General features: G+C 36.0%; 1 pseudogene; it reads left to right on the top strand.

Annotated features, from left to right (window-relative positions):
* The first annotated feature begins 2,246 nt into the window (after positions 1 to 2,246).
* Positions 2,247 to 13,931, top strand: LOC141813495 (uncharacterized; annotated as a pseudogene).
* The last annotated feature ends 2,302 nt before the right edge of the window (positions 13,932 to 16,233 follow it).

Genomic DNA, 16,233 nt, shown 5'->3' with positions numbered 1-16,233 from the left:
AAAATTTCTTTTGAACCTCTGAAAGATCTTAAACGATATTTTTTAAGGTTGAAACATGGCTCATTACGAGGTTTCACCTTGATAATAAATGTAGATATCTGAACAAGCTTTTATTTGACATATAAAATGTCTTGTTCTGATACCCGAGTTGAAAGTTATGATTTTCGAAAGCAAACATTTAACACATACACATAACTTATTATAGAGATGTTAGAACTAGACGTGGATACCATATATACAACCTACACACTCACACCTTCCATCTCAAGATAAAATTTCAAAAATCTAAATATCCTATCAATGGGTTCCATTCAAAACTCATTGATAGACCTAGAGCTTTGATTAGGACTCATTCCAACTCCTGTAGGTTTCTGCAATACCCAGGAGTCCAAAGGTGTCCTCTAATATCATCATAAAAGATTCTCAATATTGCTTAAAAGGTTTAGAAAGTTTTAAACTTTGTATCAATTGACATGAGCCTATAACTTTGTGTATAAGACTCAGGATTATGATTTCTCATTATATCTCCCTTCTACACACTTACCTCGTCCATCTCATTGTATGTTTTCAAAAATCTAAGTCTCTTAGATCCGTCAATGGATTTCGATCAAAATTCATTGATAGACTTAGAGAGCTCTGATCGGACTCTTTCCAACTCCTATGAGTTTATTAAATGAACTTGAGTCCAAATAAGCCCCCTTTTACTGTTTTAAACCCCTCCCAGTAGTGCTCAAAATGATTTAAAACTTTCAAAACACTGTAGTGTTAGTTTTTGAAGACCAACACCATTGTGGTGCTGGGCTTCAGAAACCAACACCACCGTTTGTAGTAGTTGACACATGATTCGCCTACTTATTTTAGGGCTAGAATTAGACATCATATATATCTTCTACGCACTAACCTCTCCCATATCATTGTAAGTTTTCAGAAATTTAAGTTCCCTAGGTCCATCAATGAGTTTTGGTCAAAACTCATTGATGGACTTAGAGAGTTCTGATTGAACTCATTTCAACTCATATAGGTTTCTGCAGTGCCCAGGAGTCCAAATGTGTCATCCGTTATCATCGTAAAAGATTTCCAACATTGCTCAAAAGGTTTAAAAAATTTCAGACTTTGTGCCAATTGACATGGGCTTATAACTTTATGTAGGAGACTCAAGATCAAGATTTCTCACTATCTTTACCTTCTACACACTTCATACTTCCATCTCATTATAAAATTTTAAAAATTCAAGTCATCTAGATTCATCAACGGATTTCTATCAAAATCTATTGATGGACCTAAAGAGCTCCGATCTAACTCATTCCAATTCTATGAGTTATTAGGTGAACTTGAGTCCAAATAAGCCTTCGCTTACTATTTTAAAGTTTACCCAACAATGCTTAAAATAATTTCAGAACATTATGGTGTTGGTTTTCATTTATATTTAAACAGGTTGAAATGGCTACCAAAGTTGCACAGGTGTCTCAGCCAGATAGAGAGGGAGGTAAAATGCAGACTCTCCACTAACCAAGTAAATGATATATATTATGATGTGGTCGGTGGGAGGAAGAAGAGCTTCCACTACAAAAAAAATATGATTTTAGCGATGAATGTTTGCGACGAATTATTTTCGTTGCAAATTTGCAACATATTTTGCGATAAAATTGCTATTCATCGCAAATTTGCAACGAAATTTATCACGAATCATAATTTATTGCTAATTTAGCAACATATTATTTTCGTCACCAAATTCATTGCAAAAAAAATTTGTTGCTAAATTCATCACAATTTTGGCGGTATATTTTCAAAATGTGATCGCTAAATGGGTATCAAAACGCGATATATTTTCAAATTTAGTGACGAACGCGAAGTTCGTCGCCAAATCGACGACGAACAATGCATTCGTCGCCGATTTGGTGAAATCGAACAATGTTCGTCGCCAAATTTCTACTTAACCCTAGATCTGAATCTCATTTTCCCTTACTCACGAACTTTCTCTCGCGCGAACAGTTTCTCGCCGTCGCCTCCTCTCTCGCCTGCGCCTCCTTCTTTTCTCGCTATTGTCGGCCCCTCCTCGCGTTTGGTAAGCTTTCCTTTCCTCTCCCTTCTTCCTTCCTTCCTTCCTCGGGTTGTTTTCGCCGCACAGACCGCTGTAGGGGCCGATCGCGCGCGATTGGCGACCGGTGCTGGTTGTCGCTGGCTTGCGCTGTCGGTTGCTGGCACACGCCTGCTAGCTGGCGTTGGCCAGCGCGGGCCGGCGCTGGATGGCGCTACTGGCCAGCGTTGGCCAGCGCGGGCCGGCGCTGGCTGGCGCTAGTCACCGCTGGCCGGCGCTGGTCGCCGCTGCCCAGGGCTGGTCCGGGTTAGCCAAGGCTGGCCGGGGCTTGTGGCTGCTGGCTGCTAGCTGTCGCCCGCTGGGAGTGGTTGGCCGTCGTTGTGCGGCACTGGCCGACGCTGGAATTGCATAGATATTGGTTGCCGCTGACCGCTGGCCGCCGCTGGTGTAATGTTAAACTCGCGTTGAACATGCTTAAGTTGTATTGTATAGATATTGCATAGGTTGTATGATACATGATGTGAATTTAATGTTAATTACTTTTTTAATGTTGTTTTTGCAGGTTTACAATTTGCGTGGACGAAAGTAATTAGAGAGATAATTTTACCGACTTGAGGCATATTTATAAGTATAGTTGTTTTAGAAATGTATATAGTTTTTAGTGTTATGGGTATTTAGTTTAATGTTAATATTTATGCTTATATTTTAGTTTGAATTAATTAGACCAAACGATAAACGTAAACCTAAAACCTAAACCTTAAACCCTAAACTCTAAACCAAACCCTAAAACCCTAAACTCTAAATCATAAAAACCTAAAGCATAAACCCTAAAACCCTAAAATCATAAATCATAAATCCTAAATCCCTTTAACCCTTTAAACCTAAACCCTAAACCCCTTTAACCCTAAACTCCTAAACCTCAAACCCTAAATCTCAAACCATTTAAACCCTAAAACCTAAACCCTAAACCCTTTAAAACGTAAACCCTAAACCCCTAAAACCTTTACCCTAAACACTAAACCCTAAACCCTAAACCTTAAAACACAAACCCTAAATCCTAAACCCTAAACATTAAACCCCAAATTCTAAACCCTAAATCCTAAACCTTAAATCAAATCAAAGGACGAGATGAACCGATAAATAAGATGGGGAAGCTTATGAGATTAATCCTAATTAAAACGAATCACCATGGGGCCGACGATAATTGAAGAGGTTTTAGCAGTTTAGGTTAGATTCAAGTTTCATCAGTTAGACTTCGTCTCCTTCGACTAAACTAGGTCAGGAGGCTTATGATCCGGCGAGAATATACAGTGATGATGTGGATGACGGGGAAGAAGGGAGATAAGGAAAAATGGGTACAATACTCATTCAGAAAACCTTGACCTCTATACTTCTATCTCGCACATCTGTCTTTAATCAGATGCCAACCTCATGTGAAGGGCGACATGTCCCCCAGCAAGTGTACCAAGCTCTTCCTAACCTCAGGACATGCACACCAAGCTCCCACCGTAGTCTCAGTAAAGTACTCGTATCACATCCTGACCTCATGACTTGGTCCCGACATTACGAACTGACCTTATGACACGGTCGATAGCTCAGGACCGACCTCAGACTTGGTCCTGGTTTCAACAACCGAACCTCATGACTACGGTGATAGCTCATATACCGACCTCATGACTTGGTCCCAGTTTTACGAACCGACCTCATGACATTGTCCTGGCCTCAGGAGCTGACCTCATAACATGGTCCCGGCCTCACATGCTGACCTCATGGCTTGGTCCCAACCTCATGGTTGACCTCATGACTTGGTCTCGAATTTACGAACCAATCTCATGACGTGGTCCTGGCCTCAGGAGTTGATCTCATTATTGGTCCTAGTATCACACAATAAACTCAGCCCTACGCTCCAGACAGCTCGGTCATACACATGAGAGCTCAATCATACGCTTAGTTCAACTTGGCTACATGTATAGGAGAGCTCCACTACTCGCTCAGGACAGCTCGGGTATATATAGGAGAGCTCAGACGCGTATTTAGTCCAGTACGACGATTCATATAAGCTTGGCTACCTGCTCACAGTCCGGCCACTCATCTAGATCCGCCACATATCTTCGACCTCATATGTCAGCTCGACCATTAACGGGCAAACGCGCTGACTTCTTCTCCGCAGTTTAGGCTTATCATCTTATCTCAAAAGATAAGGGCAGTGACCAAGTTCCTAGAATTGATCCTTGATAATCCCAACCGTCGAACGAAGATAACCATCACTGTAGAGATGTTAAATGTTGGGAAACTGTCAACAATTGGGCTGTTGATGACGCCACCACAACCAATCACAAGCAGTGAGATCCGAAGATCACGTACCTCTATATAAACCCCACAGGTATAAAGGAAAAGGGGCTTGAATTCTCCACACATACTACCATTTCTATTTTTCTACTTCCGACTTGAGCGTCGGAGTGGCCTCGCCGGAAATTCCCAGCGCCCTGCTAATTCGTTTGTTCAGTTCTCATCTTCCTCAGGTTCTTCTCGTCGGCGGGTTAACAAAGGTTGACATGACATTTCATTGACTGGTGTCTTGATTGTCATCGGCATCGAACCAGAACAAGTGTCATCATAGTTGAGCATCACTTTCAGTATGATATATTTAATGGTGCAATATATTTTTAGTTAGAAGAGTTAAATTCTAGATTCAATGATGAGAAAGTAGAACTTCTTATGCTTATCTCTGCTTTGGATCTAAAAGATAATTTTAAATAATTTGACATTGATAAGATTTGTACTCTCGCTGAGAAGTATTATCGTGAGGACTTCACTAAGCAAGAAATGCATGATTTGAGATATCAACTACAACATTTTGAGCTCGATGTAGTTTGTCATAAAAATTTTTAGAAAATGTCCACTATCTCAGAATTGTGTCAAGGGTTATTTGAAATAAAAAATTGTAATACTATAATTTGATCAATAAGTTGATCTGTCTAGTTTTAACTTTGTCTGTTTCCACGGTAACTATAAAGCGTGTATTTTTTACTATGAAACATGTTAAAATAATTCTTCATAATAGAATGAGAGAAGATTTTCTAATAAATTCTATGATTATCTGTATTGAGAGAGAGTTTGCTTCAAGTATAGATTCAGATTCTATAATTAAAAAATACTATACTTTGAAGAATCGTAGATCACAATTTTAATAGTATGTGTGTATACATATAGATCATCTTTGTATCTTTTAGTTAAGAAATATTTAATTTGATCATCAATATTGAATGATTAGTTTTAGATATATTTATTTAATTTAAAGTTCATTAATTTCTTAATGGAGGATGATGGAGATATAAAAGATTAAGAGGAGCCTTATAAGAGAAATTGCATTAGGATTTGAAGAAATTTCTCACTGTATGCTTCTAAATATATCTATTCAAGAATAAATTATGTTCTTTCTAGATATGTTTGCTTTGCTGACAACGGGGTCATAATTTAAAGAACCTTATATTTGTAAAAAAAAAAATTTAAATGAGGAGCGCAATCAAAGGATATGTTGAACGTTTGAATTGACCGCTGCGTGTACTTCCCGATTTATCCTAGTAACCAGTAAAAAACTTTCGTGGGACTGAACCGGTCACCCTCAAAAATAGTCAATGGGGTTAATTGAAATTTATCATTTTTTTAAGAATTTCTTTTCACCTCCTTCTGCCTCTTGGTCACCATCGCTCCCCTTCGATCTGAGTAAGTCGATAATAAATGGGATGGAGACGAAGGAGAATTACTAGGAGATTAAGATATTTTTACATAAAATAGTTCAGATTTTTTTTATTTCAGATAAGTACGCGAAAGGAGGAGGGGTATAATAGAAAAGAGATACATGATTTTGAGATTTTACAATGTCGGTACATGAAATATAGATAATAGCGAAAGTTTATTATGCAGTAAAATACCGTTATTCCAATGGAGTAAGGAATTATATTAGAGGAAAAAATTAATTAGTATCTTTTTTAAATGTCAAAGAGGATTTTTTCTAAAATATTTAAAAATACCTCCATTTAATCTGATATGATATAATGATAATGTATTTTAAATGATTGTTCATTTTTAATTAATTAAACAAAATTTTAAGTTGAAATTGAATTATTAATTGATATATTTTTTATAATCTAAGTATTCAGATTTCATGATCCAATTAATTCTGGAGGTGATATACCTGATCTCACGAAAGTTTTCTATTAAGTAGCTAAGGTAAATTCAGAAGTACGCGTAATAGTCCATATATACAATGATCTAGTGATCCCAATGGCTTGAACGCTGAAGATGAATTTCTTACGCTCCTAGCTAAGTTTCGAATCTCGAGTGTATGAAAAACTTTAAAGTGAGTTTACCACTGCACTGTAGTTAGGAGATTAAGGTAAAAGAGAGAAATAGATCTCACTAAATAAAAGTTAAAACACTACTTTTTTATCCACATTGAAATTATCCTATTTAATATTTTAAAATTTCTTTAGATAACACATTAATATTTTGAATTGGGAGTGTATAGATTAGTTTGGGTTATGATAATTCAGATTAAGTGAATTTAAATTGGCTGATTTGATCATTTCCAAATTTAAAATTAAAAGAGAATAATCAAGTTTAATTAGTTTCGATATATTTTGATAATGATGCCTGCCTCCACCTTTTTAGCATGCCCGTGTTAAATACTGATTTTTTTAAAAAACAACAACAATAATAATTAAACTGAAAAAATTATATTTAATTTTTTTCTAACTTTTTGAATTGACAAAAATAAATTGAATTAAATCGTTAAAATTAAAATGTGTATCTAAATTGGATTAGAATAAACCATTTAGTAGGTATGAAGCTTAGGATTAGTCGAATTAGGATGGAGTTTAATTTATTATTTATAGCAATTAAATTTTAAATGGGACAGATTTTATTAAAGTATCGAAAATTTTTGGAGGAATGATTTGTTGATATCAAGTGATAATTGATTAATCGGACTAATTATGATATTTGTTTAGGTTTGATTGGCTAGAGTGTTTCATATCAATGAAACACCAATGTTGTTTTATAGATCGAAGGAAAATTGCGAGATATATATTTTATTTTATTAGAGTTTTGTTTAGGTTGGTTTAATTTATCTAGTTTAGGATGGAAAAAAATGATGAATAAATAAATTTGTAATTCGATAGTAGTAAGTGTCATGTAGAAATTAGGATTATATTGAGGTAATGTGATTAAGATTTGATTTGCCAGCTTTGAAATTTCAGTTAAATTCTTAAAATTTTGTATTACTATCATTATTGGATATTTATCTTGACGATCTAAGTTAATTTTTTTATTTTGTATTTGTAGATATAAGTTCGAGTATAACATATTCATTTGAGATGGGTATATATATATATATCTTTGTGTATAAATAAATAGATAAAATAGATTATATATATTTATATATTTTTTTTTAAAAAAGTAAAATAATATTTAAAAATAATGAAATAGATTTTAAAACAATTAAACTATTGGGGCATACATAGTTAATCAATAAAAAAAAAGATTTTTAGGGATGAATTTTTGGGACGAATTCTTTTCGTCGCAAATTTACAATAGATTTTACAACGAATTTATTTTTCGTCGCTGATTGACAACGAAATTTGCGACGAATAAAGATTTGTTGCTAATTTAGTAACAAATTAATTTCGTCACAAATTTTGTTAAAAAAATAAAATTCGTCATCAATTTGTGACGAAAATAATATTCATCGTAAAATTAAGAGGAAAAATTTATTCGTCGCCAAATAGTCATCAAACCACAATATAGACTTCAAATTTGGCGACGAATGCGCTGTTCGTCGTCGAATTGGTGATGAACGTGGTGTTCGTCGCTGAATCAGCGACGAACATCATTTTTCGTCACTAAAATCGACGACGAACAGTGTGTTCGTTGCCAATTCGACGACGAACAGCACGTTCATCGCCAATTCAGCGACAAAAACCGTGTTTGTCACCGAATTGGCGATGAACTTTCTGTTCGTCGTCGAATTGGCAACGAACAGCGTGTTCATCGCCAATTCGACGACGAATTTACTGACGAAAATTTTTCGTCGCCAAATCTTTAATAAACCCTAGATCTGAATCGCACCCTTTCCTCTTTACGCGAACAGCTGCCTCCGCTGCTTTCTCTTTGCGAACAACCTCCTCTCCTTCCTCGCCGTTTTCTCACTTTTGCCGGTCGGATCTTGTCGGATCTTTCCTCCTCGTGTGTGGTAAGCTTCCTTCTTCCTCCTTTCTCCTTCATCGTGGGTGTGTTTTCACCGTCGGACCGCTGTAGGGGCCAATCGCCACCGCCGGCCGACCACTGGCAGCGTTGGGTCGTGCATGTTGTCGGTGTTGGCCGGTGATGGCCACTGGTCGTGCTGGCGCGCTAGCCACGCGGTCGCTGGCTGCTACTGGCCAGCGCTAGCCGCACCTACGCGCTGGCCACGCGGCTACTAGCCGCTGGCCACGCGGCTGCTGCTGGCCTGCGTTGGTGGGGGCTGGCCGGCGCTAGTGGGGGCCTGGCCGGTACTGGCCAGGGCTAGCCGCGCCCTGCTGTGGGCTGTTGGCCGCTGGCGTGGCGGTGCCGCTGGCCGGTTGTGTAATTACTCACCTCCTGTTCGATTGTGATAGGATTAATGTGGTATTGGTGTCGTGTTAAACTCGAGTGTTGTATAGATATTGCATATGTTGTATGATACATGATGTGAATTTAATGTTGATTATTTTTTTAATGTTGTTTTTGCAGGTTTACAAATTTACGTGGATTCAAGTAATTAGAGAGATACTTTACCGACTTGAGGTATATTTATAAGTATAATTATTTTAGAAATGTGAATAGTTTTTAGTTATAATTGCATTTAGTTTAATGTTAATATATATTATTATATTTTAGTTTGAATTAATTAGACCAAACGATAAACTCTAAAACCCTAAAATCATAAACTCGTAAATCTTAAAATCGTAAAATCATAAATCGTAAACCCTAAATCGTTAAACCCTTAAACCGCTTTAACCTTAAACCTAAACCCTAAAACCCTTTAACCCTACACCCCTAAACCCTAAAAACCTAAACCCTAAACCATAAACTCCTAAAAAACCCTAAATCTAAAATCCTAAACCCTAAACCTTAAAAACCTAAACCCTAAACTCCTTAAACCGTAAACCATAAACTCTTAAAAAATCCCTAAACCCCTAAAAACCTAAACCTAAACTCTAAACCCTAAACCCTAAATCGTAAACCATAAACCCTTAAAAACCCTAAACCCTAAACCCTAACCCCCCTAAACCCTAAACCATAAACCCTAAACCTAAACCCTAAACCCCCTAAACCCCCTAAACCCTAAACCCTAAACCCTAAACCCCCTAAACCCTAAACCCTAAAATCCCTAAACCCTAAACACCCTAAACCCTAAACCCTAAAATCCTAAACCCTAAACCCTAAACCCTAAACCCTAAACCCTAAACCCTAAACCCTAAAAACCCCCTAAACCTAAAACCCTAAACCCTAAACCCTAAAATCCTTAAACCCTCTAAATCCTAAACCCTAAACCCTTAAACCTTTAAACCCCTAAATTCTAAAACCCTAAACCCTTTTATTTTAATGTTAATGTTTATTATTATAATTTAGTTTGAATTAATTATACATATTTAATTGATGAAGAGATAAGTAAGAACAAGTTTATAAGTAAAAATTATAATTTATGGGATTAGAACAAGTGTTGATGAATTAAGAAAGAATTATTGATGAATTATATTTTAATATGTTGGAATTTGTGGGTTCAGGAAAAATACAGAAAATACGAAGTTGGATGTATAACAAGAATTTACCTGAACGTAGAGGTTTGACCGATGAATTTATTGTGGGATTAGAATAATTTATCGAGTTTGCTTCAAATAAGGTTGATTTTATGGATGGAGATAAGATAAGATGTCCATGCAGAAAGTGTCACAATGACAAATTTTTACAATGTAATAAAGTACGAGAACATCTTTGTAGATTTGGTTTCACTCCCAATTACTATAATTGGACTTCTCATGGTGAACCGTTCATATCTGATGAAGATTATGGACAAAACATACAATACTCAGGCATGGGGGATCAGAGTTATTATATAGATCAATTTAATCCATATCAGAGGATGGTAACTGATGCTGCGGGTCAGAATTTCTTTGCTGAATCGAGTGGTCCAAGTTCTAGTTTTCCTCCAATGGTTGAACAAATGTTTACTCCTTATGCTTATGCATCACCGTTGGAGGAGACACAAGTACCAGGAGTTGATGAAAATTTGAATAATGAATCATATCTCAAATGGCAGGAATTATTGAGTGCTGCAGATGAACCATTGTGGGCTGGTTGTGACAATCACAGTAAACTATCTGTTACAGCAAGATTGTTGAATGTCAAAGCAGAACATAATGTGTCTGAAGATTATTTTAATGATTTTGTTCAAGTTATGGGGGAGGCATTGCCACGTGATCACATAATGCCCAATGATTATTATAATATGAAAAAACTCATCAAAGACTTAGGTCTTCCAGTGGAAAGAATTGATGTTTGCAGAGATGGTTGTATGTTATATTGGGGTGATGATGAAAATGCAGAAGTTTGTAAATTCTGTAATCAAGCTAGATACAAGCCTACCAGAAGGAGTCAACAACGACGTAAAGCATACACTCAGTTGTTTTATTTGCCTTTGACTCCTAGGCTACAAAGACTTTATGCATCAAAAGTCACTGCTGAACACATGACTTGGCATGCAACTCATCAAACAGAAGAGGGATTAATGTGTCATCCATCAGATGGACTGTAGTGGAAAAATTTTGATAGAACACATCCTGATTTTGTGAAGGAAACTTAAAACATTCGGTTAGGTCTTTGTGCTGATGGATTTGCTCCATTTGGTAAATCAGGAAGAAATTATTCTTGTTGGCCAATTATTGTAACTCCGTATAATCTTCCACCTGGAATGTGCATGAAAACATTGCATATGTTTTTAACATTGGTTGTGCCTGGTCCACAAAATCTGAAGAAGTTAATAGATGTTTATATGCAACCATTGATTGCAGAGCTGAAACAATTATGGGATGAAGATTTTGGCTTGATATAATTTTTATGATTTAATGGTGAATTTTTGTATTAATTTGGTTTTAATTGATTTTAGGACTTAAATCGGACTCAACTCGAGCTCAACCACGATCAAATCGAGTCAAATTTGCCAAATTGATCAAGCCAACATGGAGGACATGATCTAGATCGAGCCCGATCAAAATTTCAGAATTTTTCGCAAACCCTAAAAACCTAGATCAAGTCCAGATCATCAAATTCAAAACGAACGGCCAGGATGCAGTGAATGATCAACCCTCAACTATATAAACCTAGTTTAATCGATTAACAGGGGGCTCCTGTGCTTCGTCCCGCCGCGCGACGCCACCCCTATTCACCGACGTACGCGCACGGCCAGCCCCTTCCTCCCAAATCAGCTCCATTGTACTCCTTGGTCTCTGAAGAAGCTAAAGCCGGCCGATTGGGTATTTTCCGGCGACCAGACGGCGCGCGACGGAGGGGGTTCTTCCGGTCGCCGCCACCCCTGTTTTTTTGGTTTCCAAGCGTCTGTTGTGCAATCCGGAGCCGCAAGACATTGGAGGGGTTCTCCTTTGATCGCGTGGCACCCTTGCGTTGACAGAAGCACCGTCGGAGCTAGAAGAAGCAGTGGATTCCGGTTTTTGCCATTTCAAACGTGCCAGCGCCGTCCTCTGTTCACGTCGGGTGAGGGGTTCCTCGGTTGTTTACGGTTCGAGAAGCTAGCAAACCCACCCGACGACCATCTTCAAGCTTCCAAGGGACTCAATATCTTGTTTGACACCAAGCTACGGAAATTCGATGGAGAAGAAAGGGATGGATGCATTTACTGCTCTTTGTTTCTGTTCCTGATTTTGTAGTTTCGGACAGCTTTTGTTCTTCTTATTTCTGAATGTTTCAGTTAAAGTAGAATTCTTAACGACTTTGTTGATTGGTTCATGGTTAGCTATTGATTGAATTCAAATGGTTTGATTGATTAATTAGTTTGTGTAATTGAGTTTTCTTAGCTTAAATGCCTTGCATTGCTTGAAGTCTGTTTCTGATAACCTGCTGCTTTGTGCCACCTTCAGCTGCTCCGTGCCAAGCTTTTCCCAGAATATCATTAGGTTAGGGTTTTACAGCTGAGTGGTGTTAATGTTAGTTCAGTGAATTCGATTAGCTAGTTGTTTTAGAATTGTTTTAGCTTTGTTTCAAAAGTAAAATCCAAGATAAATGTTTTGTGCCAATTCACTGTTCCGTGCCATTTTGTTTTCAACGTATTGGTTTTGCTAGGGTAGTTTAGTTTGAGTAGGGATTTCATTGCTAGCTAAGTGGAAGTGGATAATTAAATTGCATCATAGCTTTGATTTTTGCAAGCTAGATTAGTTTCATTAAATTCAATTTCTAGTTTTAGTTTAGCTTTTGAATTCTATTGCGTTGCTAGATTAGGAGTTATTTCAACTCGATTTCAATTGCATTTCATTAGATTATTTCATTTTCATTTTCATTATATTCCAAAAATACCAAAACCCCCATTTTTATAGAAAACCCCAAAAACACGACACGATAAGCTCAATTTACACAATTTTCTACTAGTCCTTGGAAAAATACGACTCGAGGCCCCTATACTTCATTTGCTTGAATTCATCGTGGGTTTTCGACATTTTATTAATTTGAAGCCCTATCGTGACACCTAGTTTAGGACCCATTGATCCCAATTTGACACCAGTTTTAATTTTTAATTATCTTGGTCGGTCAAGTGGACCATGTAAAGAAAGATACTTAACTGGTCAAAAATGGCTCGCAGCCCACACATATATTTTACTGAATTGTCCAGAAGTAAACGCATATTTTGAGTGAGTATATATTTTATATTATTTTCATTCGATTATAAATGATTTATGTTTTAATTATTATTTTTATAGGATTTTTTAAAATTTATACTATAGAATGACAACATAAGAGTTTAATACCTTCTATGATAAAGAATTTTCACCGTAGTTTAAAATATATGTGAGTATAAAAATTTAAATTTGCTCAACATATATTTTGACTTATAATTAATTTTGAAATTTGATTTTAGATTCAGGGTAATCAAGCTCACGTTGACTCAGAATTATTTTTTCATCTTTCATGGGGTCCAAAAGCAATGGTACGGACTTAGCCAGTATATTTCATAAACGGATATAATTTTCATACTCAGGAATATGGAATGGGAAAGGCTACAATGAATAGCGGTGTTTGTGTTCAATCATCCTCAGATGGAGCTGCAAGTAATGATTTTTATGGATTATTAGATGAAATTATAGAGGTGGAATACCCAGGTTAAGAAATTTGAGTTGTTTTTTTTTTGTGTCATTGGTTTGACCCTATCAGAGGGATGAAGATGCATCCATGGTATAATTTGGTTGAAATTAATCAAAAGAGATTATATAAGAGATATGAACCATTTGTGTTGGCACAACACGAATTCAAGTATTTTATGCTTCATATCCAAGTTTGAAACGAGACAAAATTGATTGATGAGTTGTTTATAAAATAAAAGCAAGGTCAAAAATTGAAGAACGTTGGCAAGAGAATGCATATCAATAAGACGAAGTTGTAAGCACATTTCAGACCGAAGAATATCATATTCCTACATTACGAGAGCGGAGTAGTGATACCTGTAGATACAAGTGAAATTCATCAAAATGATGATGATGATGAAGATGACGACGATGACGACGACGATAATGATGACGATGAAGACGACGATCAGGACCATGCCCACGACGACGATGACAATGATAATTTTAATTTTTCATACTGAGTAAGTCAGGTTAAATTATAAAAATATTAAAAATTTATTTTAATATATAGATAATGGAGTGTAGGTGTATATATATTTCATTTTAATATGCAAATTTATTTTTATTCGTCATAATATGTAAATTTTGATTTACTAGATAGATTTATAATATTTTAACTGTATATTTTTCTCTTATAGATCATTTCTCCTGACTTGGTGGTGTATTTTGATTGGACACATCCTTTATAGATTTAACATCATGGTAAGTTTTTAAGCATTTTCATTATGCAAATAATTTTATATTTCCTAATATATTTTTTTACAGTGGCGACGCGGTCGACGCAGCAGCAGTAGTCATGGTGATGCAGCCCCCTCTCCTTCAGGTGCAGCCTCCTCTTCTTCAGATGCATCCCCCTCTCTAGGACCTTCCCCAGGAGCCATGGAAGGTCCTTCAATCCAATAGTCCGCTGCAAAGATATGAGTATTGATAGTCTCTCTCAGCGATTCGTAAGTATTTTAAATTTATTATATTATCAATTATATCTTTATAATTATTTAACATCATTTATTTGATATTGTATTATAGTTTTACTGATTCTGTATGGATTATTCACGATATTAATTGAATCGTGAATAATCTTTAGTGAGGGGATTCCATGAGTAATAGTAATAAGTATTGATAAATGATCAAAATGAAAAAGTAACTAATTATATGTATATTTATATAATTGTATATATGTATAAATTAAAAAATTCAAAGAAGAATTTAAAGATGGATATAAAGCTTAGATTTAACCTCTTAAATAAGATTAAATTGATGTACATTTTTTTTATTACTAACTTAATAAATCTGTATTTATCATCTGCTCCATTTGGCATATAGTTTTGCAAGCAAAAACAACTTTCTAATATTATAGTTGATTTCAACTATTTCATAGAATTGTTCAAAGATCTCCACCACTTAATTCCTAGTTTGATTTTTGTTTATTGTGCTTTTGTTTTGATAACTCTGCCCATGACGAATTAAACCCGTCATGGCAGATCCCAAGCTCAAATAAAGGAGGAGAATTACGTTAGGTTGTCAACCAGTATTAAACTAAGGTAAATGTTTAATAAATAGATTCATTAAACTATTGTGCTAATATTAGATTGTTCCTCGAAAGGAATGCATTGCAATGTTCAATTATAACATCTCGGTAAGGACTGTTATATCTTCAAAAGTCGGGTGTAGTGATAAATATGTAAACGTTCCGGTTGTAGAATCTGACTGTAATGTATCGATAAGGATTATACAACTTGGATGTAATGTTTGTTATATTTGAAAGGTGTTCTAAGATAATTATCTTATGGTTGTACTATTTATTGAATAAATAAAAATTCACTATTTGAGTGTGCATTCTGTATGTGTTTGATTGGATCTTGAATTTATTTACTGAATGTCCACAATATGATTCATAGCATGAGAGAATTTGTGATTGGATCACAACTAGTGAGTATCTCTACATGTGCAATTATGAATGTATTAAAATTATCCTTAGTCGATGAATTGATGAGCACGGACGTCATCGATTCTGTTGAGACTAGCACGTTTTAAACTCTTTGGTTTATCAAGCAGCTATTCTCACTGGCTGGAGACATTGAATGTTGAGAGTTAAACGTGGATGCTAGTTAAAGGTAACTAGTTCATTGGAGTGACCTGTCATGAGACTTTATATGATTCTATATATATAGGGATATGTCAATAAGATCTCAATGCAGCTTAAGTGCGAGTTTCCTTTGACTTGTAGTATTCAAGTCATCTTGATCATGGAGGCTTATACTTTGACATCTTAAGCAAACATCTCCAAGGAGGTGTGAATCCAGAATAATTGGGTGTAAGTCAAAGTACCCGAAGGTATTTGGATAGCCCACCGATGATTCACTGCTCCTTGAAAAGGAAATGTATACCTGTGGCTGCTTGTCAGGATTGTTACTTGAAGTCTTTGGCCAAAGCATTGCATGTCAAGAGTATGGTACTCTTGAACACATGTATAAGCAATTTGAATCCACATGACAAGGAAGTAGATTTGGGTTAAAGTGTGACGTAGTCAACCTAGTGGAAACTGACACATAGACTATATCCTAAACCAAGTAGGTATAAGACAGTGAAAGGAACGAGACATGTCTTATTGTAGCTGCTAAATGGTTTAGAAATGATCAATCGTTAATTTTTCAATCAATTGGGGGTCATGATGTACTACTAGGTGTCACTTATAATCATTTCATAATTAATGGTTAATTATGGACAATCAACATATCCGGGAACATATTGGGTCACACACAT

The sequence above is a fragment of the Curcuma longa genome, chromosome 20, assembly GCF_044706935.1.
Source record: "Curcuma longa cultivar G26 ecotype Majalengka, Jawa Barat chromosome 20, ITB_CL_G26_1.1, whole genome shotgun sequence".
Classification (NCBI taxonomy): domain Eukaryota; kingdom Viridiplantae; phylum Streptophyta; class Magnoliopsida; order Zingiberales; family Zingiberaceae; genus Curcuma; species Curcuma longa.
This window is presented reverse-complemented; position numbering and strand designations above follow the sequence as displayed.